Source organism: Apodemus sylvaticus, chromosome 21 (assembly GCF_947179515.1).
Source record: "Apodemus sylvaticus chromosome 21, mApoSyl1.1, whole genome shotgun sequence".
Classification (NCBI taxonomy): domain Eukaryota; kingdom Metazoa; phylum Chordata; class Mammalia; order Rodentia; family Muridae; genus Apodemus; species Apodemus sylvaticus.
Window position 1 is genome coordinate 58692684 of NC_067492.1, and position 5455 is coordinate 58698138.

At 51.1% G+C, this 5455-nt stretch overlaps 1 pseudogene; it reads left to right on the forward strand.

Annotated features, from left to right (window-relative positions):
* The first annotated feature begins 5110 nt into the window (after positions 1-5110).
* LOC127672208 (uncharacterized) lies at positions 5111-5238 on the forward strand (annotated as a pseudogene).
* Positions 5239-5455: the final 217 nt, after the last annotated feature.

Consider the following 5455-nt stretch of genomic DNA (forward strand, 5'->3'; position numbering starts at 1 on the left):
AGGAATAGTATGTGTCCCTTGAGGGAGAAGCCAACAGCTAAACATATAAAGGTATTTTATTTTTTATTTTAAATTTTAGTTAATTTTTTGTGTATCAGTGTTTTAGGCCATCTGCTAATCAGGCAACTCCAAAGGCTGAGTACCTCTACCCTGACTGCTCCTACCTCTTGGGAGTTTGTAATTTTCTTGCAAAGTGAGGAGACATGACTAGAGGGGGCACTATAGTTTTTGGATTCTTTAATGAGAACATAGATCAGACGCTCCTCCTTGCCCAGCCTCTGGATAGGTACCAGCTAGGTCTGGCGATAGCAATGTCAGTACCAGCCACCTACTCTGGGCATAGCTCAGCACCCTCAGGCTGGGTTTCTCAAGAGCAATGACCTGGTACAGCATGGGTCTGGCAGCCTTCCCTGCACAGTAGAGCCCCCAGACCTTGAAGGACTGCTGTGCACAGAGATGAGATGGTAACCACAGTCCTGCTGAGGCCAGGGCTATCTGGGAAGGCATTTGGGGTGCCTGAGGTCAAGCGGAACGTGGAGGGCAGGTTGAGAGCACAGGAGTTCACCTCAGCTAGGTCCTTCTCATTAAGGAAGCCTTTGTACACATACCCATTAGTGCCTGAAAAATCAAACAAACAAACAAAACCAAATAAAACATGATGTGACCAAGCTGGCTCTGTCAGTCAACAGGGTCTCAAGTGAGGGACTGAGGATTGAAAACAGACATCATCCTTACAGGACTCCAGCCCACATAGAGGCTGAAGCAGCTTTATTCTTTCCCAGCCTTCTTTTATATTATTGTACGTACATCCAAAACTCATCGTCAGTTCTTAGATCAAAGACAAAGTAATCAAGCAAAGTAGTACACAAGGAGATTACACAATAAAGTCACCATGCAGAGAGATCGCATAAGGAAGGAATTCAGCAAAGCTGTAACCAAAGCCCCATGGTCACTGTTTCTAATGCTCCTATCTCCACCTTCCTTGTCCAAGCCCAGTGACAAATGCCAAGTTCCTAGAATTGTTGAGAGCACCAAAAGCTCTCAACAATGATGGGAGAAATGTCACAGCAGCCATGGTGCTCTTCTCCTTGGGCCTTCAAAACTTCCTCCCCATAGCTCTTGGCTATCCCTCTGCCCCAACTCTGCAGACACCCCTAACGCAAGCTAAGAATACACCTGAATGTTCTTTAGAAAAGCAGAGGGATTTGCTCAAGATGTCTTGAACTCACACACCCGCCAAGAGGTTCTTTAGAAAACCTGGTTAGGTTCTTCCTTCAGTGACACAGGTACATCTTCTCTCCTCTTGGACTTCAGACTTTTGGGGGCTTGCCCTCCAATACCCAAAGGGCATAAGGTGAAATCTTCCAGCACCAGTTTGGTTGGGAGTCTCACCTGCCTTGATGAAGTGCAGGTGATGCTATCCCTCAGGCCTAGGGAGCTCACTCACATTGCACAGCAACTGCTGCAGGCTGGCCTTGGATCCCAGACTGGAGGACCCACCACTCCTCCCGAGTGGCACAAACAGTTCCCGCTTTCCCGCCAGAAACTAGTGAACGCTGGCTGGACTCAGGCAGACCCCCTCAGGCACCCAAAAGCCAAAGTATGGCCGGGAGCTGAGAAAACAGGCTTAATCATTCTCTAAGTGAAAGGACGCGACTAACAGTCGGTTAGCGGGGCAAGGAACAGGCACAATTAGCAGAAGGGAGCCTCCAAACACGGTGGAAGAGGAGGGTGGCGGCGACATTTTTATCTCTCTCATTCTGTTTTCTGTTTCATGTTCCTCTCCTCCTTGCCACCACTGCTGCCTGCCCTCCCGCCCTCACTCACCAGCCCGCCCACCCACTGTCCCCTTTTCAAAGACTAAATACAGAGTTAAATTTAAAAAGTGGTAGGATGGTTAAAAATCCCATTTCTGTCTTTGCTTCCTTGCTTGCTATTTGTTTGCTTGTTTGTTTGTTTGTTTTTGTTCTGTTTTGTTTTTCTAGGAATACCTTTTCAAAGTGATTTGTTTTCACTTTGGCCAAAAAGTAATTATTTTTTGCACTGCTTTCCTTTGGCCATGTGAGTGGTGGTGGTGGTGGTGGTGGTGGTGGTGGTGGTGGTGTGTGTGTGTGTGTTGGTATATCTGTTCTTTTCCTTCCTTCCTTCCTTCCTTCCTTCCTTCCTTCCTTCCTTCCTTCCTTCCTTCCTTCCTTCCTTCCTTCCTTCCTTTCTACCAATAGCTTATCTGCCTATTTCCAGTTCCTGACTGCTAGAGTTATTGAGTTTATACAATACAGAGTTCAGCAAGGGAACCAGGGATACACCTGGGGGTCTGAGATCATCAGAGATCAGCATTAGTGGCAAAGGGGGATTTCCGCCCAAGGTGGTTACAAATAGAATATATTGCCAGACAACTTGGGAAGATGGGGAGGAGGCGGAGGAGGAGGGGAATAACAAATGCGATGATGTTTAAGATAATTTTGATAGACTCCCTCATTCACAGCAGCACTCAGAGAAAAAAAAAGGCTAAGAGCCTGCCTCAGTGAGACCATGTGTCTGGGTCCCAGAGGGTTAGGGAGGCATAACATGGTTCAAGAAGCTGCAATTTTGGTGAAGGTCTGTAAGTATCCTTGTAGTTTATAAGATGGCCTTCTTTGGTAAATCAGACAGCTAGAAGGAGTACTGTATTCCTACAACTCAAATCCAGCCTAAATTCTTAATACTATTACATACTGCTAGACAAGATACAGTGTATAATCTCTATTGTTAAAAGTCCTATGTTGGATACAGAGGAGCTTGTCCCTAATGCCAGCAATAAAGAAACAGAAGCAGGTTGGAGAATGGCCTGCTCTTCACAGTAGTTATAGGCCAGCTGCATAGTGAACTCTACTCAAACAAACAAGCAAGCAAGCAAACAAACAAATAAATTAAAAAAAATCAATTCATATTTGAAATTTTGGATTTGGCTCAGCTGAAAAGACTGTCCCTGGAACACACTAATAAAAGTTAAGGGAAAAAACACATAGAAAAAGAAAGACGGCAGGAAGGCTGGAAGGCAGGAGGCTGGAAGGCAGCAGGCTGGAAGTCTGTCCCCACCATCACAAGACCCTAGATAGAGTTCCCATATGAAAAGTAACTCTACTAACTGAAGATTTACCTGGTGTCATAACAAACAACTTACCCAAAATGTAAATGTGAGGAAAACATATTTGTTCAAAGACTGTGGCAGACGACTAAACACATGGACAGAGGAAGTCACAGGTGGGAGAGGGCAAACTTGCTCGGGCCTGTGGAGAGGATGACAGGCAAGGAAGAAGAGACCTCTGAGCTGCAGGCAGTCATGAATGGGGAAAAGCTGGCAATCTATTGTCAGGGCCCCAGGAGCCTTCAAGGGCAGACAAAGGAGGGATGCTGGGGGATGAACACAATATACACTGCTTGAGGCAGCACAGGCTTGGGTGTCTGGGCTCAGGATTCCTGTGGGATCCATGACAGAGAGCTGGCAAGCACAGCAGAATCATGGGGATTGTAAGCAACAGTCACCTTAATGTACAGCAACACAACCCTGTCCCCATTTGGCCAAGCCCAGATTGGACTCTAACACCCACCCAAACCACACGGGGATTCCACCTTGCCCAGTAAGGGGGGCAGAAAAGGCTACTCCACCGCTCGCCCTCACCCTCTCCTTGGGAGGAGTCCCCGAGGAACCCAGCCACCACCCACCTCTTTAGCCTGCCTTAAGAGGTCTAGGGAGCTGTGGGGGCCTGTGACAATGTGTCTGCTTGTGTCTTGTGTCTCTGTCTATCTGTCTGTCTGTCTGTCTGTCTGTCTGTCTGTCTGTCTGTCTGTCTCTGTCTAATGTTGCAAGGGTGAATTTTGAGAGGATTAGCACATTTATGTGTGAGTGAATTGGTAGACCCTGGTGCGTGAGTTCATGTGCTGGTATGTGTGGGTGTAAGAGCAAGAAGGAGACTGTGTGACAGGTGTGAGTGTGTGTTGTCATCCTACCTTCTGCTAATGTGCCTCTGTGTGTGTGTGTGTATGTGTGTGTGTGTGTGTGTGTGTGTGTGTGTGTGTGTAGCATGAGGGCCCTTCCTGCATACTTGCTCTTATCAGCCAGTACACACAAGTGTGTGTGTGTGCCTGGGGGATTGGGTGGGTGTGCCAGCCCGCTAGTGTGGGAGTGCTGTGTGTATATATGTGTGTGTATGTGTGATGGCATGTTTGCTTTGGGGCTGGAAGCGCTCACACGGGCCCGCGCAGTGCGATCATGCTTGTGAGTGCGTGTGTGAATGTGCGTGTGTGCGCAGGCATGTGTGTAACCAGTCCTCAAGTTCCCACTTCCGTGCATCAGTAGTGTGTCTGGGCCGTCACGCTTTCTCGCCCGTGTGCGCCCGCGAGCCCTTGCTTGTGTCGGGCGCATTGTGCCCCTGTGTGGGTATTGTGTGTGTGCCTGCTCGCTCCAAAGTGAGGGCAGGGAGAGTGCCTGGCTCCTGGGCTAGCCTGTGCTGTGCGGATGCTGGGTGGGATGGGATGCCAGCCATCCACAGTCGGTCGAATTCCCTTGCGTGTCCAGGCTGAGGGTCCCAGTCTGGGGATGGACGGAGGGAGAGAGGGACAGAGGGACGGACGGTGCAGTGAGTGAGGTGGGGCCCAGCGTCCCCGATTCCAGATTCCAGAAGCTGGACCGTCCTCCTAGTCCTCCTCGTGCGTCTGGGGCAAGAGGAAGTCACGGGTGGGTGAGGACGCTGGTCCAAGAACCTTCGAGGAGGGAAGGGGAGGGGAGGCGAGGGGAGGGGAGGGGAGGAGCAGGAGAAGGAGAGATCTCTGTGGGGCCAAGGCTGGCACTCACTGTCTGGGCCCTTGCTCCATCCGGGTGGCCAGAGGAGGGCGGAAGGGGTTCAGGGAGGTTGTGGGCTGGCAGTGTGGGCTGGCGCGTGTATGTGGGGCTCGGGCCGGGCCGAGGGCCGTGCGTGCGTGCGTGCGTGCGTTTCTTGGTGTGCGGTGCGGTACAGTGCATGTGTCTGCGGGGCCCTGGACTCGCGTGGGCTCGGTGTCGGGCGGGCGGGCAGGCGGGCAGGCGGGCGCCGGCAGCAGGCTCTTGGGGCTTTCCGGAGCGGCAGCCGTCGTCTAAGGCCATACCACCCTGAACGAGCCCGATTGTGCCCATCTCGTCTGATCTCGGAAGCTAAGCAGGGTCGGGCCTGGTTAGTACTTAGATGGGAGACCACCTGGGAATACCGGGTGCTGTAGGCTTTTTGGACTCCGCCCCGTCGTGTCCTCTCTTGCTTTTGGTCACTGTCGGGACCACAGCCGGCCGCTCAGGTTTCTTTGGGGGAGGGGGCGTTAGAGACAGGGTTTCTCTGTGTAGCCCTGGCTGTCCTGGAACTCACTCTGTAGACCAGGCTGGCCTCGAACTCAGAAATTCGCCTGCCTCTGCTTCCCACTGCCCAGTGCACCCCACCATCTTATC